Genomic DNA, 25,553 nt, shown 5'->3' on the forward strand with positions numbered 1-25,553 from the left:
CTGGAGCAGTACACAAAGGGCAGTCAGCACCAGAGCAGGGGCTTTTCGGATCCCAGCAAGGCTTGGAGTCGCTGTAAATTGCTAAATCCGTTAGTGAAGGGGACGCAGATCTCCCAACAAGCAAGTCCTGATAGACAGCAAAGGTCCAACCACAACGGGGAAACACCGCCACCGCCAAGGCACCAGTTTCCCAGGGCCGGCGCCTGCGGGCAAAGTGTGGAGCTCCTCCAGCACAGATTGCAGTTGGGGAGCGGGTAACCGGTGGGAATCCACCGCTACCAAACAGACATTTCAAAGGTGCAGGGAAGAGACCGTCACCGCTAACTGCAGGGAACCGCAGCACCGTGAACCGTCCGAGGGACCCGTCCAACAAGCCGTTTGTTTACCGAGAACTGTGTCGTGTTTACTGGCTGAGTGAGTACCTCAGTGCCACAAGGCACAGCGCTGCCCCTGCGCCCCTGCACCCCACTGGGCCCCGGGATCACCAACCCCTACCCACGGAGGGGCAACACAACAACTGGCTGCTCCGCATCACCATCCCCGGGAGCCCCATATTGAGCAGCGGTGGTGAAATCACCACAACCGTGGGTGGCGTCACGAACTATAACAATCCCCACACCCAACCACAAAATTCCCCTTTCACTCACGGGCGAGGAGTGTCGCTCGAGAAACCCCGGGATCCGGCCCACATCTCGAGCCACCACTGAGCAGCTGCCGGACCCGAGCAGAAGGGGTGAGCATAGTGTGCCGACACCCTCCTCCCCGCCCGCGACAACTTGGCGTCACGAACAGGATCTTACCGCTCTGCCGTCTGGTAGAGGTGCGCCTTGTTACCGCCGGAGGTATCCGGCAGAAAAATTTCAGAAGCCGCCATCTTTGGCGCGAAAAGTTCCCGCTCGAGCGTCTTCTCGAGCAGTAGAGGTGCGAAGGCCAAAACCCCGCCCCGAGAGAGGAGGGGCCGGAAAGAGCTAAGGGGGACGCGATGGCGGCTGGATGCATGTAGCTGCGGCTATAAAAGCAGAGACGTCAGGACTCTGCAGCAATCCTGGGTTCCTGGAAGGCACGATTGCCAAGATGTACAACCCAACTCCCAATGAGGAAGCCCCCGCGCCCGGCACGGCGACGTGGCTGAGGGACCGGACTGTCCCGCTGAGTAATCGTCTGCAGGCTCATATGCAACTCCTCCTGGAGGAGTGGGAGACCGACATGGCGGATGTGGTGGCTGCTATGTGGAGACGCGAAGCAGAAGAGGATTTGGAGGAGCGGGTAAGCGACCCACGCCCCTGTATTCCGGAGGGATCGGCCGTTGGAGCTGAGGGGCCCGGCCGCCTTCCGCTCACCCTGCCTCTCTCCCTGCTACCCGTAGTAGCTGCTGCCGCCCCGCCATTAGGCCCGCTACCTGCCCAACCGGTAGCGATACCCTGCCCAGCCGCTCCGGCGGACCCGCCGGCTGCAGACGTCAGGGACATTCCTGAAGTATGCCAGGGGGAACCGCTGGAACCGCGACCCCTTAACAGCATGGTGCCAGAAGTCCCAGTAGAGACTGTGCCAGACCCTGAGCCCGAGACCGTGGCCTGGATGAAGGCCCGGGTGATGCAATTCCACCAGCGCCAGCAGGATCAGATCTTCCGGATGATGGAGCAGTGGACCAACGAGATGGAGGAGCTGCTTACAACTGCCCCGAGGTACGGAGGGGGAATGGATGTAGCAGAACCGACTGGTGACCCACGTCCCTATGTCCTACCAGGACCGGCCGCTGCGGCTGAGGGGCCCGGCCTAGTCTCGGCCTGTGCATCGCCCTTGCCGTTACTTATGAGGCGCCTTAATGTCAGCTCGCCAAATCTGCTGCTCCGTGCCACCGCAGAAGGGGCTGAAGTTCTGGATATTGGAGGCCAGGAGGCTGCGACAGCTGGCGGCAACCCGCCTGACGCAGAAGCACGAGATGACGACTCCGGCCCTAGTCCCGGGCCTGCTGCTGGGTTTGAAGAGGCAAGTGAGCGTTCCCGCTATGTGTGGTACCCCGTGGTTGTCCATACCCCGTGTGCCGGTGGAAATGGGTATCGGGTGCCCCTGTCACCGCAGGCATGTCAGTGCAAGTTTGATGTGCCGGTGGCAGAGGATGGGTCCGCCTCAGCAGAAAAGTACGAGTAGGGCAGCGGAGCACCGTTGTCCAGTCCCCGTTGGGACCACCATTGTGTTGTTTGAAAAGTTGAAAGTTTAAAAGTTGAAAATGATAAGAAAATGATGATAACCGAAGATTTACCTGATTTGCTTGTGATTGAACCGGCAGGAGCCGGCACCGTTGTCCCCGTGGGGACCGTTTAAGTTTGGCATGGGAACAATCCATGGACATGCCCGTGAACTTGCAGGGCACCACAAACGTTAAGTGGCTTGTAAATATGTTGTTTACCGTTACCGTTTCCGCCATGCCGCCTCCGGAGAGGCAGGTTGGAGGGAGGGCCCTCAGCAGAGCAGGCTAGGGCCCAGCCACCAAAGGAACCGGTGGCTACCCTCTGGAGGGCAAGGACAGATCCCGCTCGGGTGACTTGTGCTGGACTGTGGGTCAAGGGGTGCTGCCTGGGTTTTAGGGGCAGCATCAGGGCCAGGTTGCTTGGGTGGGAGAGAGCGGAAACCGTGACCGTACACCGTTGTAACGTTAAAAGTAAATGTGCCTCCCGTCTTGGGAGGAGTTATTATTAAAAATGTACATAATTTACCGTTTATCCTGTTATACCTTTTTTACTTTACAGAAAACAAAAGGAAAATAAAACCGGTGTTGGACGGGCAGCCCGAGGACGGTCTGCGTTTTGCTAAGGGGGAATGTGTCGCCCTGGGCAAGCCAGGGGACACAGATAACAACACACACGCACCCCACATTCCCTGCAGGTACACCAGCTAACCCACAAATCCTTGTTGCCTTCCTCCAGAGGCTGATGATTCACACCAGGGGGTGGAGCCAGGCGGTTGGTGTCCGCCCACCTAGGAGATCACAGCTCTGGAGGCAGGAAGTTCCAGGCAGAGTAGCCCAGGCAGGGCTCAAGTGCAGTTGAGTTGAGGAGAAGAAAGGAGTAGGAGTGAAACAGCAGTGAAAGTGACAGAAAGCCTGGAGTTGGTCTGTGGCTGTGTGCCCAGACGGAGTCAGCAAGGTCAGCAGACAGTGGTGAAGGTCTGCAGTGGGACTGTCTGGAGGTTGCTGGAATGGCCACGGAGGCTGTGTGTATCCGGGGGTCTGGAGCAGTGCACAAAGGGCAGTCAGCACCAGAGCAGGGGCTTTTCGGATCCCAGCAAGGCTTGGAGTCGCTGTAAATTGCTAAATCCGTTAGTGAAGGGGACGCAGATCTCCCAACAAGCAAGTCCTGATAGACGGCAAAGGTCCAACCACAACGGGGAAACACCGCCACCGCCAAGGCACCAGTTTCCCAGGGCCGGCGCCTGCAGGCAAAGTGTGGAGCTCCTCCGGCACAGATTGCAGTCGGGGAGCGGGTAACCGGTGGGAATCCACCGCTACCAAACAGACATTTCAAAGGTGCAGGGAAGAGACCGTCACCGCTAACTGCAGGGAACCGCAGCACCGTGAACCGTCCGAGGGACCCGTCCAACCAGCCGTTTGTTTACCGAGAACTGTGTCGTGTTTACTGGCTGAGTGAGTACCTCAGTGCCGCAAGGCACAGCGCTGCCCCTGCGTCCCTGCACCCCACTGGGCCCCGGGATCACCAACCCCTACCCACGGAGGGGCAACACAACAACTGGCTGCTCCGCATCACCATCCCCGGGATCCCCATATTGAGCAGCGGTGGTGAAATCACCACAACCGTGGGTGGCGTCACGAACTATAACAATCCCCACACCCAACCACAAAATTCCCCTTTCACTCACGGGCGAGGAGTGTCGCTCGAGAAACCCCGGGATCCGGCCCACATCTCGAGCCACCACTGAGCAGCTGCCGGACCCGAGCAGAAAGGGTGAGCATAGTGTGCCGACACCCTCCTCCCCGCCCGCGACAGTAACGGGTCGAAGGTTGCCTGCTGCTGGCCACTGTATGGTTTTGCATCCTTCTCACCCTCGGCTTGATGAAACGCAGGCAGTTCAATTTCTTCCAACTCATCTTCATCCAACACTCCATCAGGAAGGGGCGGCATCCGAGACACGGCCCTGTACTTGATGGTGAAGTCATAGTTCGCCAGCCGAGTTACCCAGCATTGTTCTAGGGCCCCAAGCTTCACCATATCCAGGTGGGTCAGAGGGTTATTTTCTGTGTAGGCAGTAAACTTTGCAGAAGCTAAGTAATACTTGAACCTCTCAGTTATTGCACAGACGAGTGCCATGAACTCCAACTTGAAAGAGCTGTAGTTCTCAGGATTTCTTTCCGTCGGCCCGAGCTTCCTGCTTGCATAAGCAATCACCTTCTCCCTGCCATCTTGCATCTGGGACAGGACAGCACCCAAGCCCACATTGCTGGCGTCCGTGTAAAGAATGAACAGGAGGCCATAGTCGGGGTAGGCTAGGATCTCTTCTCCGGTCAAAGCCGACTTCAGCTGCTGAAAAGACTCTTCATACTCTTCACTCCAGGCGAACGGGGGGCCAAGAGCCTTGCCATTCGTAGTTTGCCCCACCAGGAGGTCCTGCATGGGGGCTGCCATTTTGGTGTAGCCTTCGATGAAGCGGCGGTAATAGCCCACCAGGCCCAGGAACTGCCTCACTTCTTTAGTTGTGGTAGGTTTTGGCCAGGTCTGGATGGCTGTGATTTTCTCTGGGTCCGGTGCCACACCTTCGGCACTCACCACGTGCCCGAGGTACTGCACTTTAGGCTTCAGCAGATGGCACTTGGAAGATTTCAGTTTCATCCCGTATTTGGAAAGAGCTTCAAACACTTCAGCAAGATGATCCAGATGCGTCTCATACGTCTGGGAGTAGAGAATGACGTCATCCAAATATAGCAGGACTGTTTCAAAATATCGATATCCCAACCAGCACTCCATCAGCCTCTGGAAGGTTCCTGGCACATTACACAGCCCAAAAGGCATGCTGTTGAACTCTCAGAGACCCATCGGGGTAGCGAAAGCAGTTTTCTCTTTTCTCTCGGTCTTCTTCTGCAATGGACACCTGCCAGTAGCCACTAGTAAGGTCAAGAGTAAAGAAATAATTAGCTGTTCTCAATGCAGCCAACAATTACTCAATACGGGGAAGAGGATACGCATCCTTGTGAGTTATCTGATTAATCTTCCGGTAATCCACACACATCCTCATGGTGCCGTCCTTCTTCTTCACCAGAACCAACGGAGCTGCCCAGGGACTGCAACTATCACGGATGACCCCTGCCTCCTTCATGCTCCTCAACATGTCTTTGGTGCACTGGTAATGTGCAGGTGGAATCGGCCTGTATCTCTCCTTGATGGGTGGATGTGCACCGGTGGGGATGTGGTGTTGGACTCCCTTGATCCTCCCGAAATCGAATGGGTGTTTGCTGAATACCTGCTCATACACTCGCTCTACCCTGTACACCCCTCCCTTGTGGTGTGCAGGTATGGAGTCGGTGCCTACGTGTATCTCTTGACACCACTCTTCTAACTGCTTTGGTGAACTGTCACTGTCTGACTGTGATGCAGTGATGGTGGAGGCTGCTGCCTGGATGGCATCAGTGTCTACTGTGAATAGTTTAGCGATGGTGGCGTAACGGGGTAGCCTAACCTCTTCCTCTCTGCAATTCATCACTCTCACGGGCACTCTCCCCTTTCTGACATTAATCACCCCTCTGGCTGCCATTACTGTGGGCCAGTGTTCCGAAGGCAGAGGCTCCACCACTGCCGGGTAATCCTGTCCATGGGGACCTACTGCTGCCCTACACCAAATCATCATTTCCTTCCGCAGGGGCACCACTAAAGGCGCTACATCCATCACCCGTACACTACCAATCTCTCCACCTGACATGTAAACTGTTGCCGCTGCAGGAGAGCCCGGATTTCACGTTGCAGGGCTCTCTGCTGGCCCGCTCCTGCTGTGGCAGACAGTTGTTGTAATAAATGCAGTACTTCACCCATGCAGTTCACAATCATATTTGTCCCTAGGACCATTTTCGGGTTACGGTCACTGGGGTCATTCTGTACCACAATGAGTCCTTGATGCTTTAGCTCCACTCGCCCCACCTTTAAAGTTACCTCCTTAAACCCTACTTGGATCATAGGGAGTCCATTAGCTGCAATGATGGTCAAACTGGCATCAGGTGGGGTGAGTTCACTATCAGACCAATAACGTTTGTACAGTACATAAGGTATAGTTGTTACCTGCGAGCCAGTGTCCAGGAGGGCGAATGTCGGGATCCCGTCAAGAGCAAGAGAGATGATGGGGCGACCTCCAATGTACCAATCATGCCAATCAGCTGGGCATTGAGGATCTATTCCTGTGTATTGGCCCTTGGCCTCAGGGGTTGCTCGTTTAAAGGACACCGGCGGGAATAATGACTAGTCTTGTTGCACTTGTAGCAGACGGGCTGTCCATACTGGCTGTTGTTGTTTCTTCTCCTTTGCATCCAGGGGACGTCTTCTGGGCTGTCGGCGAGCTGGATCTTCTCTGCTGGCTTGGCCTTTGGTGGAAGCTGTAAGGCGGTGAGGATCCTTGCGACGTCATTGCTCAGACGCTGGACTTGCGATGATAAGTCCTCAGGAGTCCCGAGCGTTGCTGCGGGTGCCAGCAAGGCTAACAAAGGGGCAGCTACCGAGACGTGAGCGGTGTCAGCCGGCCAGGATGGCGGGTCGGAGGCACCAGCTTCAGATGTTTGTAGCGCTTTAATGGCCCGATCCTTTAGGACCGCAAAGTTCAAGTCCGGATGTTCCAGGGCCCACAGCAGCAGCTGCTTGCGATCTTCAGCGGACCCCAGCCCCTGCAAGAACTGCTCTACCAGCATTTTATTGCTCTCAATCTCATTAATGGAGTCCATCTGTTTCAAGGTACGTAGGGCGGTCTGCAGCCTAAAGGCGTAGTCCCGAATGCTGTCCTGAGGACGTTGTCGACAGTTATAAAAATGCATCCGCAATTCCGCTTCTGTGCGGGTTTTGAAAGCGACCTGCAGCTTGTCAAAAATGGCGGTTACCGAGGCCCGGTCGGCATCGGCCCAAGTCTCTACCTCTCACGAAGCGGCACCGGTCAACTGCCCAAGCACTACCTATGCACGCTGCTTGCCGGTCATGGCGTACATATCAATAACAGTACAGATCATCTTCTTGAATACCAGCAGGGCATAGGGCTTTCCATCATACTGTGGTAACCAGGCAGCGCCGGGCACGTAGGGTAAGGAGATCGGCATTACTTGATTGATCGCCGGGACCGCAGGCCCTACCGCTCCCGCGACCGGAGCGGGAGCTGCCGCTTCTCCGTCATTCGCCGCAACACCAAGAGGGAGTTCAGGAGAATAGGGGAGCACATTCGTGTCATCCGCCTAGGTAATGATACTCCTGTGGCTCGACATATTTTGCAGAATCATGCGGGGGACCCCAAAGTGATAAGCTTTCAGGGCATTGATGTCATTTCACCCCCTATCAGAGGAGGAAATTGGGACAACAAGATCCTCAAACAAGAAACAAAATGGATCTTCTGGCTAAAAATGGTCAAACCACAGGGTCTTAATGATACTCTCTCTTTTGCACCCTTTTTGGAATAGGACAGGGAGATTTAGGAGGGCGAGTCGCCGTCCGAGTGGGGGCACCATCCACCGTTCTGTCCTAGGGTGCCGACCTCCACAGCTAGGTAGGACCAGTGTTTTTTTGCCAGGGCCATTTACTAGTTGTAGGACCTAGGTAGTGGTTACTTCCCCATTTTTAATGTACCCTGGACCGTCTGTCCTGATACTGGGTTTGATCTTAACCCCCCCACTCTACTACCCCCCATCTATTTGTCCCTGCTTCTCCTGATCCGTTGCTTATGTGGTACATTTCATCCATAAACTATCTTTTTCACATGTGGCTTTTTATCTTTTGTATTTTTCCCTTTGGGGGTTCCTGTTTACTGGCCTCTTCTATACCCTTTTGCAGATTTTTGCTGTTGCTGGGATTTTTTGCCTGTATATCTTATCTCGATTTCTCGCGCTTTAATGTGCGAGTTTACTGTGGCCCATTACGATCTTATTGGGCCAGCTTTATTGGCGATCTAGTGCCTTACTTGTTTTGGCACTACATGTGGCCATTTTCTCATGGACACTATATTGGTGTCTGCGCAGGCGCGCCTCTATGCGCACTGAGATGCTGCCATCTATGACGTGCACATTCCGACCGCGATCATGTGACCCGGGGGCGGGTCCACCGTGGGAGGCGGATGTGACGTCAGACGCCATACTGAACGACCGGCACATTTAAACTTTGCTTTGCGGTGCCATGGACGCGCTCCGCCCAGGATTTGTTTGTGGTCCTTGAAAGTAAGTCTTTGCTATATGATTTAACCGGCCACTCCAGTGTTGAACGGACTTCTGACATACTGTTTATATGCATTTTTTCTACAGTGTGTGTGCCATCTATAGGGGTCTTTATTGACCAGAATTACTGATTATATTTCTTCCCTGATGATTGTGGAAACGCGTTGGGAGACGGTACACTCTGCTAGGAGTTGGTTCACGTTACATGAAGATCCTGTGTCATAAGGATGAGGACCAGGTTATCTGATCTTTGTTAACCATAATATCCAGCAGTGGTGTTCACTCAGATAAGAAATTGATAGCACGGCAGATTAGGTAAGACCATTCCCTTTTCTTCCTGATTTATGTTATAGTGGAGCTGATTTTGGGCACTAATTTCTCTTGACATATATGCCTAGGGCCATCTATCTATATGTTAGGACCACGAGGACGGGTAGGCCCAGGAGGTGGATCCACTGGGCTGAACACCTCACCGAGGGCAAGGTGCCCGGTAGCCGGAGCACTACGGGTAGCAGGACAGTCCGTTCAGAGGAGTGGAGTGAAGAAGTCCCTGGGACCACGGAGTCTCTGAAGGTAGTCCGGGTGACGGAGCTCAGGTTCGGAGGCCGAGATGACGTCAGGCAGAATCCGGAACCAACGGAGCGAGGAGGTGGGTCACCACACGGATCCAGGGATCGGAGATGGTAGGGACTGACAGGATGGCAGGCAGTAACCGTTCGGGGTTCGGGAGTCGTCAGGACCGGTTGGCGAGACGGGGGCGACTCTACAAGACAGATAGGTCAGTATGGCACAAGACACAAGGAGACCTGACTCCTAGCTTAGCAAACACGAAGAACAGGCCCCGCCCACTTGGAAAGGAACCCCCTATATACCCTGTACCTGCATCTTCAATATCCTGTTGGAGGACGCTGGCCCTTTAAGAAAAGGTCAATGACCGCGCGCGCCCTAATGCGCATGCGCGAGGCCCGGGTGCCAGAAGCCAGGGCAGGATGCGGTGTACAGGAGGCAGGAGTGCCGGGCCGGCTCAGAACAGCAGACGGGCGCCGGGACCGGGGACCAGGTTGCCTGGAAGAGGCAGGTGAGGGAGTATGGAGGCTGAGGAGCGGGGGACCGGGTAGCAGAGCCCGGGAGCGGGGAAGCGAGGTCCGGGAGCCGGGGAGCGTGGAAGAGGAGCCGGGAAGCGTGGCAGGGGAGCCGGGGAGCGTGGCAGGGGAGCCGGGGAGCGTGGCAGGGGAGCCGGGGAGCGTGGCAGGGGAGCCGGGGAGCGTGACACTATACAAGGTTAAGGGCAGATCCCACACCCTTTGGGATATTTCTGCTTTAGAGTCATTGGCTATTTGATCATATACGGTATATGTTTGTTTGTCTATGTCTGTTTTAACCTCAGAGTCATGATTATTACCTTTTTTACTATAAATCATTAAAAGGTACTTTTTAGGCGTTTTTCATTTTCTATATTCACTCTGCTACTCATCATATCCTGAGCAGTGAATTGTAGTCCAGTAGCTATTTTAGACAAACAATTAATTAACTCACCCCTGCACCCCTACTTTGGTGGCTGGAGCTGCTTCTCTTTGGTGCAGATGTGATGTTAGGTGATATTGATCATGTGACTTCTCACAACTGCTTTTACAGGATTGTCTCGGTCTGGAGCACAGTCAACAGATTGGTAAATCATATACATCACATAGGAGACACTGGAGGCTGATACATCACAAAAGGCGCTGGGGGAATATATACATCACAGCAGGGGTTGGGGCATATATAAATCACAGGACGAGATGGGGACATATATACATCACAGGATGGGTTGGGACATATATGTGGCACCCCAGGGTTCAGTTGCCACAAATATACCTGTACCTGGGCAGGGAAGGATCTCCACATTAGGTAATCCCACATATAACATTTCCACTCCAAGCCTGGAGGGGGAGCTCTACAAGTCGAGTTCAGGTGAGGTCCCCTTTAAATCCAGGTTTGGAGGCGGAGTCAGAGAGACAGTTGACAGTTGGAGAAAAGGAGACTGTGCGAGCAGAGAGTGAGGGAAGACATAAAAATGGAGAGGGCAGCGCTTAGCCCGCACAAGTAACTGTGTGACCGCCTGAGGGATCAAGAGTGAGGCAAAAGAGGAGAGAACGGGGAGGTGGAGCCCGACCGGTTCATCCCCAAAGGAACAGCGCTGATTATCGGACACCGGCGTCTGAGATTGTGAGGGATCTAATCTGCCCAGCAATAAAGACCGGAGGCCAGGAAGAGTGCAGATCTCCTAGCCGCAGCAGCACCTGAAGGCAAAGCCGCTACACAGAGCTTAGGGACCGCAGTGAGTACAGCAGTGCCCCTTAGAGAAGCTCCCGCCGCCTGCCATACAGGTGAAGACAGTGAGAGAGGGACAAGGTATAGCTACAGGCAGCCTAGTACCAAGGAGAAACATAGCGCAGCAGGGAGGCCACACAACTGACCTGGTGCAGAGATCCTGAACTGTTCCCAGATCACCAAAAACTGTAACATCAGAAACTGAACCCCTTTTTAACACCTGCAAGTAAAATCTGGTCAGAGTTAATGAATTGGTGTGACGCACTTTATTTCTTCATCTGAGGAGCCAAAGGCTGCTGCACTAAAGTGACAGTTGAAAAGGCTGTGAAGAAAAACCGCCATATCTGTCTATTACTAAAACTGCCCTGGGGACCCCGCTTCACCTACGGGAAGTGTAAACAACTGGCTGCCTAACCATCACCCCAGAGGTCTGACCTGCAGCCCCAGTAACCATACTGGAACCGTAGGTGGCGTCACGAAATACTTTTATTTATTTATTTATTTATTTTTTCTTTATTATTTTTTTTATTTATTTATTTTTTTTTTTTAATTTTTATTATTTATTGACTTTCAGCGACCACCAGGGCCACGGAACCGGGCACAGGCCCCCGTGACATAATCCCATTAACCAACACCCGGAACCGAGTACCCCACGGCCCTGGGGCGGGTCAGCTTTTGGTGTCACGAACAGGATCTGGACAAGGCACAGTAACCCTGGGTAACGTGTGCCTTGAAAACTGTTTAATAATAACTAAACTTTGCCGCCATTTTGAGCATTTGAAAAACTAACTGTGCCACAGTGAGGATGGAGATGCAAGGCGATGCTGATGCCGCTGGAGCAGCTTTAGCACCTGAAGCTGTAGCCCCGATCATGCCGCTTGCTCTGCCGTATGTCCCAGGGGCGGCATGGTTAGCGCAATATGCTGGGGAGCCCAATAGCCTAGCTGAATTTAGAGAAAAGATGTGCAATTTCCTGGATATATACTCTATGACTGACAAGCAAAAAGTGTCTGTTTTGCTGGGGCAACTGACGGGTGCAGCAGAGCGAGAGGTTAAATCCTGGCTAAATACAGATAAAAGGACAATAACCCAGATATTTGCTAATTTAAAAGCTGCTTTTGAAACTCGTACTGTAGCTGAGCTAAGAATGAGGTTTTACAACTGCAAACAAAGGCCACAGGATAGCATACGGGATTATGCATTGAACCTTCAGGAGGCGCTGCGGGCTGTAAAGCAGGTAGACCCTGAAAGTGCACGAGAGGAAGATAAAATGTTAATTGAACAATTTCTTGAGGGGCTACATTCACCAATTCATCAAACACAGCTGCGTCTATGGGTCATGGAGCATCCGAGTCTAAACTTTGTAACTCTGAAGAGCCGGGCCATTAGAGCACTGCGAGTCCCTGTGACTACAGACCCCGCACCTCAACCGCGGCAAGCCATCACCTCTCCCTCAGAGGTGGCGTCCCTTTCCTTAACTCCAGCAGAAATCAATGGACAGGCTGTAATACCTGGTGCCTCTGATGACTTGCGTTCCCAGGTACAGCAGCTGACAAAAGATGTGGCCATGCTCCTAAAGGCCATGCAACTCCAGCAGAAACCACAGTCGTCGGAGAGGATCCAGTTGGCTGACACCCCTGAGGAAATCCCATGGATGCGAGGAAGGAGGAACCCACCGCCCAGAGGAAGACCCAACGACCGCTACGACTCGTCAGGACAACCTATCTGCCGCCATTTGTTAGGGCCAGGTGGACGGGCAGACCCAGGAGGTGGATCCACTGGGCTGAACACCTCACCGAAGGCAAGGTGTCCGGTAGCCGGAGCACTACAGGTAGCAGGACAGTCCGTTCAGAGGAGTGTAGAAGTCCCTGGGACCACGGAGTCACTGAAGGTAGTCCGGGTGACGGAGCTCAGGTTCGGAGGCCGAGATGTTGTCAGGCAGAGTCCGGAACCGACGGAGCGAGAAGACGGGTCACCACAGGGATCAGAGATGGTATGGACTGACGGGATGGCAGACAGTCACCGTTCGGGGTTCGGGTATCGTCAGGACCGGATGGCGAGGCAGGAGCGGCTCTAGGAGAGAGATAGGTAAGTATACCAGAAGACACAAGGAGACCTGACTCCTAGCTTAGCAAAACACGAAGAACAGGCCCTGCCCACTTGGAAAGGATCCCCCTATATACCCTGTACCTGATTCCTCAATATCCTGTTGGAGGACACTGGCCCTTTAAGAGAGGGTCAATGACCGCGCGCGCGCCCTAATGCGCATGCGCGAGGCCTGGGTGCCAGAAGCCAGTGCAGGGAGCGGTGTACAGGAGGCAGGAGTGCCGGGCTGGCTCAGCGTAGCCGATGGGCGCCGGGAGCGGGGACCGGGCTGCCTGGAGACCGCAGGCGATGGGGCATGGAGGCTGCGGAGCGGGGGACCGGGACACACGGCACGGGAGTGACGGAGCGTGGCCCGAGAGCGGGGAAGCGTGGCAGGGGAGCCGGTGAGCATTGCAGGAGGGCCGGGAACCGCGGCAGGGGAGCCGGTGAGCATGGCAGGGGGGCCGGGAGGCATGGCAGGGGAGCCGGTGAGCGTGACACCATTGTAACGAGGCGGGCCACTTTGCCAGGTCATGTCCTTTAAACCATCGACTCGTGGGGCAGCGGGCCGGCCACCAGGAAAAAAACAACCAGGCCCATCGAACTGGCGCGATAGATATGTGGGAGGACGACCATTCCTATCTATCGTGCTAGATGGCATTCCCACACTTGCTCTATTGGACACTGGCTCACAGGTGACGATGATCCCGCATATCCTTTACAAAAGATTTTGGGCCGATTCTGAGCTCACTCGCCCAGACCCAGACCTTACTATATATGCTGCTAATGGACAGCCGGTATCACAAGTAGGGTACAAGGAGGTGACGATAAAGGTGGGGAGGGAGGAGCTAAAGGGCCAAGGACTTATTGTAGTGGATACTGATTGTCGTGAAAGAAATCCAACAATGGTATTAGGTACTAATGTTGAAAATTGTCTAGGAGAAGTTCTTTTCTTGCTCCAGCAGGTTGCAGAAACTGCCAGCATCGGGCAGCAGAGGGTCCTACAGAAAGAAATCAAAGCCCTTCTGCAGAGACAACAGGTAGAGTTGTCTGGTGGAGAAATCGGCAGTGTACGGGTAAGCGACCCATTCCCCATTGTGTTACCCCCAAGAAGTGAAGTGATGATTTGGTGTCGGGCAGCTATAGGCCTCAGAGGGCAGGATTACCAGGCAATGGTAGAGCCCATGTACTCAGATAGTAGGCCCACAGTCCTGACAGCCAGGGGGATAGTTGATGTACGCAAAGGGAGGGTACCTGTACGAGTTTTAAACTGTGGAGAGGAAGAGGTCAAGCTACCCAGATATGCTACTGTTGCCAAGTTGTTCACTGTCAACAACAACTCAATTCAGGCAGTGGAACCCTTGACCCCGTCCGACCAGGCGGAGGACAACAGCTCCAAGGGACAGCTGGAAGACTGGTGTCAGAAGCTGCATGTCGGCACTGATTCCACCCCTTCTTACCAAAGGCACGGAGTTTATCGGGTGGTGAAGGAATATGAACGGGTCTTTAGTAAGCATCCATTAGACTTTGGGCGGATAAAAGGGGTACACCATCGCATACCCACGGGAGACCATCCACCTATAAAAGAGAGATACAGGCCTATACCACCAGCTCACTATCAGTGTGCTAAAGATATGTTACGGGAAATGAAGGAAGCTGGAGTTATTAGAGATAGTTGTAGCCCCTGGTCAGCCCCACTTGTCCTGGTAAGAAATAAAGATGGCACAATGAGGATGTGCGTTGACTATAAGCAGATAAACCGCATAACACACAAGGATGCTTATCCGTTGCCCCGCATTGAGGAATCACTTGCTGCACTGAAAGCTGCTAATTTCTTTTCCACCTTAGATCTTACCAGTGGGTATTGGCAGGTTTCCATGGCAGAAGAAGATCGAGAGAAGACCGCATTCACGACGCCGATGGGTCTGTGTGAGTTCAACAGCATGCCGTTTGGACTCTGCAATGCACCCGGCACGTTCCAAAGGCTGATGGAGTGTTGCCTGGGGCACCGAAACTTCGAGACTGTACTGATATATCTTGATGACGTCATCGTGTATTCCAAGATGTATGAGGAACATCTGGAGCACCTGGCCGAGGTGTTTGAAGCATTGTCAAAGTTTGGTATGAAACTAAAGCCTTCAAAATGCCATTTGCTGAAGCCGAAGGTTCAGTATCTTGGGCATGTGGTCAGTGCGGATGGTGTGGCACCAGACCCTGAAAAGGTCACTGCTATCAGAGACTGGCCAAAACCAACAACCGTCAAAGAGGTGCGTCAGTTCTTGGGGCTGGTAGGATACTACAGGAGGTTCATAAAGGACTTCACGAAAATAGCGGCGCCTTTGCAAGATCTCCTGGTAGGCTAGACCAAAAAGGGCAAGACTTCCGGCCCTCCATTTGAATGGGGTGAGAAAGAAGAAGACTCCTTCAAGCACATGAAGTGGGCCCTGACCGGTGAGGAAATCCTGGCCTACCCTGATTATAATCTGCCATTCGTGCTGTACACAGATGCCAGTAATGTGGGATTGGGAGCTGTGCTGTCGCAGGTGCAGAATGGCAAAGAACGTGTAATTGCCTTTGCAAGCAGGAAGCTCCGTCCTACTGAGAGAAACGCAGAAAACTACAGTTCGTTCAAGCTGGAATTCCTGGCCTTAGTCTGGGCCGTCACTGAACGGTTCAAGCACTACCTGGCGGCTGCAAAGTTTACCATATTTACGGATAACAACCCGCTTACTCACTTGGACTCCGCAAAGCTAGGTGCACTAGAGCAGCGATGGATGGTCCGTTTGTCAAACTATGACTTCACCATCAAATATCGGGCAGGCCGCAAAAACGCCAATGCTGATGCATTGTCGAGAATACCCCATTTACCAGATGCAGGAGAAGACTCGGATGAGCTAGAAAAGATAGAGCTGCCGGCTTTTCACCGCAACAGTGCATCCCAGTGTAACCAAGGTGTTAAAGGCAAACGCCAAGAGGCCACGCTGAACCCGTTACCTTACCACGCGTGGGAGGAAACGCAAGACAGCGATCCGGCTGTTCACCTAGCTAAAGAGCTAATAATCCAACCAGACTCAAGTCTTAGACCAGATGCCCCACCGGAAGCGCAGCACCTGTGGAAGGAAAAGAGCAGATTGTTCATCTACAGGGGTAGGCTATGCAGACATTACATCAACCCCCGAACCTATGAGAGGGTGTGGCAAATAGTGGTACCGATGAGAGATGTTCAGATGGTGCTGGAGGCGTACCATGACGGAGCAGGACACTTCGGGTGGAAGAAGCTTGAGGTACTGTTACGCAACAGATTCTATTAGGTTGGCATGAGAACTACCATTGAGAACTGGTGCTGAAACTGTGGTGGCATGCAGAGCCTAACTCGCGAAAATTGTGTCACTGTCCAAATATTTCTGGACCTAACTGTATACCATACTCCCATTTTGCAGCGGAAGGACTGCATTTTTCTGTTTTTATTGGTTTTTGTAATTTTTATTTTTTTAAGACTTTGTAATATTCTTTATTATTGCTAATGTTTTATAAGTTTGTGTTTCCAGTCCAGGAGTACTGAATTTAACTAAGGGGGAATGTGGCACCCCAGGGTTCAGTTGCCAAAAGTATACCTGTACCTGGGCAGGGAAGGATCTCCACATTAGGTAATCCCACATATAACATTTCCACTCCAAGCCTGGAGCGGGAGCTCTACAAGTCGAGTTCAGGTGAGGTCCCCTTTAAATCCAGGTTTGGAGGCGGAGTCAGAGAGACAGTTGACAGTTGGAGAAAAGGAGACTGTGCGAGCAGAGAGTGAGGGAAGACATAAAAATGGAGAGGGCAGTGCTTAGCCCGCACAAGTAACTGTGTGACCGCCTGAGGGATCAAGAGTGAGGCAAAAGAGGAGAGACCGAGGAGGTGGAGCCCGACCAGTTCATCCCCAAAGGAACAGCGCTGATTATCGGACACCGGCGTCTGAGATTGTGAGGGATCTAATCTGCCCAGCAATAAAGACCGGAGGCCAGGGAGACTGCAGATCTCCTGGCCGCAGCAGCACCTGAAGGCAAAGCCGCTACACAGAGCTTAGGGACCGCAGTGAGTACAGCAGTGCCCCTTAGAGAAGCTCCCGCCGCCTGCCATACAGGTGAAGACAGTGAGAGAGGGACAAGGTATAGCTACAGGCAGCCTAGTACCAAGGAGAAACATAGCGCAGCAGGGAAGCCACACAACTGACCTGGTGCAGAGATCCTGAACTGTTCCCAGATCACCAAAAACTGTAACATCAGAAACTGAACCCCTTTTTAACACCTGCAAGTAAAATCTGGTCAGAGTTAATGAATTGGTGTGACGCACTTTATTTCTTCATCTGAGGAGCCATAGGCTGCTGCACTAAAGTGACAGTTGAAAAGGCTGTGAAGAAAAACCGCCATATCTGTGTACTACTAAAACTGCCCTGGGGACCCCGCTTCACCTACGGGAAGCGTAAACAACTGGCTGCCTAACCATCACCCCTGAGGTCTGACCTGCAGCCCCAGTAACCATACTGGAATCGTAGGTGGCGTCACGAAATACATTTATTTATTTATTTATTTATTTTTTTCTTTATTATTTTTTTTATTTATTTTATTTATTTATTTTTTTATTTTTATTATTTATTGACTTTCAGCGACCACCAGGGCCACGGAACCGGGCACAGGCCCCCGTGACATGATCCCATTAACCAACACCCGGAACCGAGTACCCCACGGCCCTGGGGCGGATCATATACAAATGACAGGAGGGGCTGGGGGCATACACACATCACAGGAGGGGCTGGGTCTCAGACATCACTGGCTTTAGGTTATATAGGAAAATCCTGGTGATTGGTTCCCTTTAATTCTTGTAGGATCTGTATTGCTTTCTTTTCCTTCAGTAATTGGAAATGTTTTTGCATATCCTCATTGTGGAACCATCTCTTGAACATAATCGATCATGCAAATATATTTAGGTCTTTTATGGTTACGAATGGCTCAAAACGCATATAGGGTGAAAATGTTAATCCCTTAAAAAGGATAGATCCTTCTATATTAGAGCATTAATATTTAGAGAAATTGGTTAGTGTTTTGACCCGCCCCAGGGCTATGGGGTACGTGGTCCCAGGTCGCATATGTATGGGGATGCTGTGTCACAGGTGTGTAATGGTTGATGCCCAGTTCCGTGACCCTGGCGGTCCCAAGAAAAGGGGTTTTATGCATGGGAGATTAGAGAGTTAATGTCGTGACGCCACTTGCAGGTTGCGGCTAGGTAGATGGAACTGCCGCTGCACAGTCTATTGCCACTGGGGCTGGTGGTGATGGCAGCCAGGATGTTGAACCCTCCGCAAATAGGGCCGAGCCCCAGGGGGTGAGTGATGGAGTTCGGCGTGGAAAGAACGGTGACCACATGATGGGAATGCAGTGAAACTGCTGTTTACTCACAGCGATGGCAAAGCTGGTTCACTGAGGATGGCTGGTTTAAACCCATGGTCCCTTTAGTCTCAGTGCCGGTATGGTAACCTGGTGGCTTCTTTCCCCTGCACCTCTCACTGGTTGGAGGAACCCTGTGGCTTGGAGAATCTGGGGGTCCCCTCCTGTTTGTCATTCAGTCTCTGGTCCGTACGGCGGGTAGTGTAAACCCTGTAGGGTCGGTGTTCTGTTCCGGTCCCTGGCTCTCTCGTTACTGCTGGTGGCCCCAGATTCTTGGGTTAGTGAGGTCCTCGATAGTCCCCTCACTGTGCAGGTATTTGTCAGGTAGCCTGAAGTGTTCCCCTGACCTAGGGCCCTGTGTCCTGTCGGTGCTATGGTTCCAGGGGTAGCTTGTCGTACCCTCCCTGGCAACCACTCTCCTTCACCAGCTAGGTCACTGCTACACGACCCCGTCAGAAGACATGTCTCACTCCTTTCCCCTGGTTGTTGTCTAGTGGACTGGATCGGCTTCACCTCTGGGTGGCCATTCATTGGGTCCCAAACTAGTCAGTCAGTCACCAATGATTGGGAGAGGGAAACTGGGGATGTTTATGTGTTTTGATGTTACCAGCACTGGTCTTCCAGGTCCCTGGGGCTAGGCCCTGCATCTTTGACAGGATGCGGTACCTTGTAGTGCCCTGACAGGTTCAGGGGCGCTACAGTTTCCCACAATTATTTTTTCCCAAATTGTGTCTCGATCGGGAAAGGTGAAGAATCAGATTGGTCTCTGTTAGAAGAGGCAGAGGAAACTGATAAAGATCATTCATTTCGATGAGGCATAGATGAACGTCTCCACTTATATTCCCGTATTTCCGTTTCCCACTTGTTTTAGAGTTGAAGGAGGTAAGACCACCAATGGTGAAGGCATTTTTAAATTTTGAATAGGTTTCACCTAATTCTGTCTCAGACATTAATGTTTTCTGTTTCATTTCGATTAAGAGCTACATAAAGTGGGTAGACCGTTACGTACTTACATCTTTTCATTTTGTAATGAAGTCTAACTCGTTTATAGGCAATTATGAAAATACCTGTATCCTGAGTCCACTGGATATAAATTTCTTTAAAATGTAATTTTCTAGAAATGCTTTCTTCCACCAAATCTTAACACGCTTATGGAGAAGTCGCTGGATAGTTATCTGCAGGCAACTCACACTTCTTTGATCCTCTGATGTGGAAGGGGCTGGTACAATGTTAAGAACTTGGTCTATTTGTGAATATAGGACCCTGGCTATATAGTCGATCTTGACACACACACACAGAGCTGAATGCAGTCTGTGAAATTACACAGCATCAATTAAGAACAATTTAAGCGCTAATGTCAGAGGATTAAGGAATATAAACCAATTAGTATTTGTACACCAATAGGGACTAATAATAATAATGACCAAGCACCATATAGCAATCAATCATTTACAAAGTGCAAAGGAGAGCAAAAAGTCAAATTAATTTGTATTAAACATTAAAAGTAGAAATACAAGTGATATTCTCAAATAGCCAGTAGGTATCACCACACTACTATGAATACTAGTATATAATAGTCAATACTAACATTCCATATAGTATACAGTATATTACGAGTAAAACTAACATAATAGTAACGTATTTAATACTAGTTAAACAGAAAACTAGTTGCCAAAATACGCAATTAAAAATTGGGGTAATAAAGTGCATGGAACTAAGAATAGTATTTGCCAGTATCATAAGCAAGATGCCTCTTCCCCGGCACATTTCAGCGCTGTGCCTTCTTCTGGGGGATGTATAAAGCAGGGGAAAACAAGTGCAATAGGGTCTTACCCAATATGAAAGGGAAAAAGGTGACACACAACCAGTGCAAAAACGTTATCAGCTGCCGCAAAGTGTACGAACCCTAAAGGCCACGTCTCACTAAGCAACATCGCTAGCAACATCGCTGCTGAGGCACGACTTTTGTGACGCAACAGCGATGTTGCTAGTGATGTTGCTGTGTGTAACATCCAGCAACAACCTGGCTCCTGCTGTGAGGTCGCTGGTTGTTGCTGAATGTCCTGGACCATTATTTAGTTGTTGCTCTTCCACTGTGAAGCACACATCGCTGTGTGTGACAGCGAGAGAGCAACAACTGAATGTGCAGGAAGCAGGGAGCCGGCTTCTGCGGACGCTGGTAACCAATGTAAATGTCGCGGGCGGAGAAGGGGACGCTGCACTCTCCCACTGCTCGGGTCCGGCTGCTACTGCTGCTGCTGCTCGGTGGCTCGAGCGATGGGCCGGATCCCGGGGACTCGAGCGGCGCTCCTCGCCCGTGAGTGAAAAAGGGTGGTTTTGGGTTTTGGGGATATGGTCCGTGACGCCACCCACGGTTGTGGTGATTGTGTGGACACCACCGCTGCTCTGGACGGGGATCCCGGGAGCGGTGACAGGGAGCAGCTTTGGTTGTTAATCCTCCCCTCCGTGGGTAGGGCGTTGGTTCTCCCGGGGCCCGGTGATGGGGTAGGGATTGATGACAGGCGGGTTGCGGGGCCTGATGAGGTGCAGGGTCTCAGGGGCAGCGTTGTGCTGCACGGCACGGAGGTACTCACTCAGCCCAATGATGATGACACAGTTCACGGTAAACAAGCGGCTGGATGGACGGGTCCCTCGGACGGCTGCGGTGTTGTTGCTCCCTGCAGGTTAGCGGTGACTGTCTTTTCCCTGCACCTACTCTGTCTGTACGGTTTCGATGGGTTCCCACCGGTAACCCGCTCCCCGACTTGGATATGGGCTGGAGGAGCCCCTTTTGCCCGCAGGCGCTGGGCCTGAGAAATTGTTGCCTTGGCGGTGGCGGTGTCTCTCTCACTGAGTTGGACTGTTGCCTTCTGTCGGGACTTGACTGTTTGGAAACCCGGAGGTCCCCTTCACTAACGGATTCGGCAACTTCACGGCGACTCCTAGCCTTGCTGGCTTCTCTTTGTGTAGCGGGCCGGTACCGCTGGGCCACCACCCGTCCACGGTCCTTACGGTAGACTCCAATTGGCCACTCCTGCACTGCAAACGGTCACCACCGTCTGCCAACCTTGCTGTCTCGCCCGGGCTACACACCCGGACGCTCTTCAGACTGTTTGTTTGCTCTAGTACCACTTCACTTCCTCACTCCTCCAACTCCTGAACTCATCGGACTCTTTTCCCTCCTCCAGGACTGTGATCTCCTCGGTGGGTGGAGACCAACCGCCTGGCTCCACCCCCTGGTGTGGACATCAGCCCCTGGAGGAAGGCAACAAGGGTTTTGTGTCTGACTTCGATGTGCCTGCTGGGAGTGTGTGGTGTTGTGGTGTTGTTCTCTGTGGCCCCTGGCTTGTCCAGGGCGACACATTCCCCCTTAGTTTAATGCAGACCGTCCTCGGGCTGCCCGTCCAACACCGGTTTTATTTTCACCAACTGGAAAATATGAAAAAGGTAAAACGGTAACACACATACAATTATATTAACATCTTCCCACATCGGGAGGTACTCTTACTTAAACGTTACGGTAACGGTTACAGCTTCCGCTCTCACCCACCCAAGCAACCTGGCCCTGATGCTGCCCCTATGCAAACAGGCAGCACCCCTTGACCCCAGTCCTGCACAAGCTGTCCGAGCGGGTTCTGTCCTTTCCAGGGAACCCACGTCCATGGGGAGCCCCTGGAACCCCCAGAGGGTAGCCACCGCTTCCGGTGGTGGCTGGGCCCCAGCCTGCTCCACTGTGGGCCCTCCCTCCAATCTGACTCTCTGGAGGCGGTCACGGAGGAAGCTGCAACATAACTATTTACAGGCCACAAGTTTGTGGTTGCCTTGCAAGTTCTCAGGCATGTTGATAGGAGTTCCTATGTGAACTTGTAAAAGGGGGTCCCAACGGGGACCAGTTGCCGGCTACGACCGGTTCCAAATCACAGTTGCAATCAGGTGACTTTCCACGGTTTCATTCACTTATCATTCTCATCTTTAAAACTTTCAAAACTTTAAAACTTTTAAACACACACTGTTGGTCCCAACGGGGACGGTGCAACGGTACTCCGCTGCCTTCACTCCGACTCTTCGGTGTCTGCTGGGTCCTCTGCCACCAGCATATCAAACATGCAGTGACAGGCCTGCTGTGACATGGGTGCCCGGTATCCGTTCCCACCATTACGTGCGGTGTAATAAACTACCGGTTCTCCCACATAGCGGAGACGCTCACTTGCCTCCTCACCTTCAGGGGTGGGCTCGGCACCAGAGCTGGAGTCGCTGGAGTCGCCATCACTTGTATCTGCGTCAGGCGGGTTGCCGCCAGCTGCCGCAGCCTCCTGGCTTCCAATATCCAGCACATCAGATCCTTCTGCAGTAGCACGGGGCAACAGGTCAGGCGAGTTTCCACTGAGGCGCCCCATAAGTAGCGGTAAGGGCGATGCATGGGTCGAGACTAGGCCGGGCCCCTCAGCCGCAGTGGCCGGTCCTCGTAGGACATAGGGACGTGGGTCGCCAGTCGGCTCCGTTACATCTGTTCCCATCCCGTACATCGGGGTAGTTGCAATCAGCATCTCCACCTCATTGGTCCACTGCTCCATCATCCGGAAGATCTGATTCTGTTGACGTTGGTTGAACTCAACTACTCTGGCCCTCATCCACGCCACAGTCCCGGGCTCGGGCACGGAACCCGGTGCAATCACTGCCGGGGCATCCAACACATTTTTGTTAAGGGGCCTCGGCTCCGGTGGCCTCGGGGGAAGCAGTTCAGGGCTGCCCCGGGCATCTGCAGCCGGTCGGTCCGCTTGGGTGGACGGGCAGGGTACCGCTACCGGTTGGACAGGTAGCGGGCCTAGTGGCGGGGCGGCAGCGGCTAACGCGGGTAGCGGGGGAGGCAGCAGGGTGAACGGGTGTAGGCCGGGCCCCTCAGCCGCAGTGGCCGATCCTTCGGGAATACAGGGACGTGGGTCTCTTACCCATTCCTCCAAATCTTTCTCCACCTTGCATCTCCGCATAGTAGCCACCACGTCCGCCATGTCGGCCTCCCACTCCTCCAGGAGGAGCTGCATGCGGGCCTGCAAACGTTGATTCAGCGGGGCGGTCCGGTCCTCCACCCACGCCGCTGTGCCGGGTGCAGGGGTTTCGCTGCTGTTAGTTGGAGCGGACATCCTAGCAGTTGTGCTCTCCACCAACTAGCAACAAGATGGCCGCAGAGTCCTGGCGTCCCTGCCTTTTTTTTAGCCGCGGCTACATGCGACCAGTCGCCATTTCGTCCCCCTTAGTTTCTTTCCGGCCCCTCCTCTATCGGGGCGGGGTCTTGGCCTTCGCGCCTCCACTACTCGAGGAGACGCTCGAGCGGGAACTCTTCATGCCCAAGATGGCGGCTTTTCAAATTTTCCGGCCGGACACCTCCGGCGGTAACAAGGCGCACCTCTACCCAACGGCAGAGTGGTAAGATCCTGTTCGTGATGCCAAGTTGTCGCGGGCGGAGGAGAGGACGCTTCGCTCTCCCACTGCTCGGGTCCGGCTGCTACTGCTGCTGCTGCTCGGTGGCTCGAGCGATTGGCCGGATCCCGGGGACTCGAGCGGCGCTCCTCGCCCGTGAGTGAAAAGGGGTGGTTTTGGGTTTTGGGGATATTGTCCGTGACGCCACCCACGGTTGTGGTGATTGTGTGGACACCACCGCTCTGTATGGGGATCCCGGGAGCGGTGACAGGGAGCAGCTTTGGTTGTTAATCCTCCCCTCCGTGGGTAGGGGGTTGGTTGTCCCGGGGCCCGGTGATGGGGTAGGGATTGATGACAGGCGGGTTGCGGGGCCTGATGAGGTGCAGGGTCGCAGGGGCAGCGCTGTGCTGCACGGCACGGAGGTACTCACTCAGCCCAATGATGATGACACAGTTCACGGTAAACAAGCGGCTGGATGGACGGGTCCCTCGGACGGCTGCGGTGTTGTTGCTCCCTGCAGGTTAGCGGTGACTGTCTTTTCCCTGCACCTTCTCTGTCTGTACGGTTTCGATGGGTTCCCACCGGTAACCCGCTCCCCGACTTGGATATGGGACGGAGGAGCCCCTTTTGCCCGCAGGCGCTGGCCCTGAGAAACAGTTGCCTTGGCGGTGGCGGTGTCTCTCTCACTGGGTTGGACTGTTGCCTTCTGTCGGGACTTGACTGTTTGGAAACCCGGAGGTCCCCTTCACTAACGGATTCGGCAACTTCACGGCGACTCCTAGCCTTGCCGGGGTCCGAAAGGCCCCTGTCACTGGTGCTGGCTTCTCTTTGTGTACCGGTCCGGTACCTCCGGGCCACCACCCGTCCACGGTCCTTACGGTAGACTCCAATCGGCCACTCCTGCAGACGGTCACCACCGTCTGCCAACCTTGCTGTCTCACCCGGGCCACACACCCGGACGCTCTTCAGACTGTTTGTTTGCTCTAGTACCACTTCACTTCCTCACTCCTCTAACTCCTGAACTCATCTGACTCTTTTCCCTCCTCCAGGACTGTGAACTCCTCGGTGGGTGGAGACCAACTGCCTGGCTCCACCCCCTGGTGTGGACATCAGCCCCTGGAGGAAGGCAACAAGGGTTTTGTATCTGACTTCGATGTGCCTGCTGGGAGTGTGGGGTGTTGTGGTGTTGTTCTCTGTGGCCCCTGGCTTGTCCAGGGCGACACATAAATATCGGGTAACCAAGAAGCCCTTTCCTTGGTTACCCGATATTTACCTTCGTTACCAGCGTCCGCCGCTCTCACGCTGTCAGTGCCGGCTCCCTGCCCCCTGCACATATAGCCAGGGGTAATTAATCCGATGTGTACTCTGGCTAGGAGTGCAGGGAGCCAGCGCTAAGCGGTGTGCGCTGGAAACCAAGGTAAATATCGGGTTGGTTACCCGATATTTACCTTAGTTACCAAGCGCAGCATCGCTTCCACGTGTCGCTGCTGGCTGGGGGCTGGTCACTAGTTGCTGGTAAGATCTGCCTAATTGACAGCTCACCAGCAACCCGTGTAGCGACGCTCCAGCGATCCCTGCCAGGTCAGGTTGCTGGTGGGATCGCTGGAGCGTCGCTTAGTGTGATGGTTCGAGTTGAGCGCGGTTCGCGGTTCGAGGTTCTCCAGTTCTAGGCTCGAGTGATTTTGGGGCCTGTTCTAGATCGAACTAGAACTCGAGCTTTTTGCAAAAGCTCGATAGTTCTAGAAACGTTCGAGAACGGTTCTAGCAGCAAAAAACCAGCTAATTCCTAGCTGGCTTTCCGCTGTAATAGTGTAAGTCACTCTGTGACTCACACTATTATGAAATTTCAGTGTATAGTGTGCGGGAACAGCGCCTTCAGATCACTGCTGTTTGTATAATGGCGATCGCCA

The sequence above is a fragment of the Anomaloglossus baeobatrachus genome, chromosome 11 (assembly GCF_048569485.1).
Source record: "Anomaloglossus baeobatrachus isolate aAnoBae1 chromosome 11, aAnoBae1.hap1, whole genome shotgun sequence".
In the NCBI taxonomy this organism is placed as follows: Eukaryota; Metazoa; Chordata; class Amphibia; order Anura; family Aromobatidae; genus Anomaloglossus; species Anomaloglossus baeobatrachus.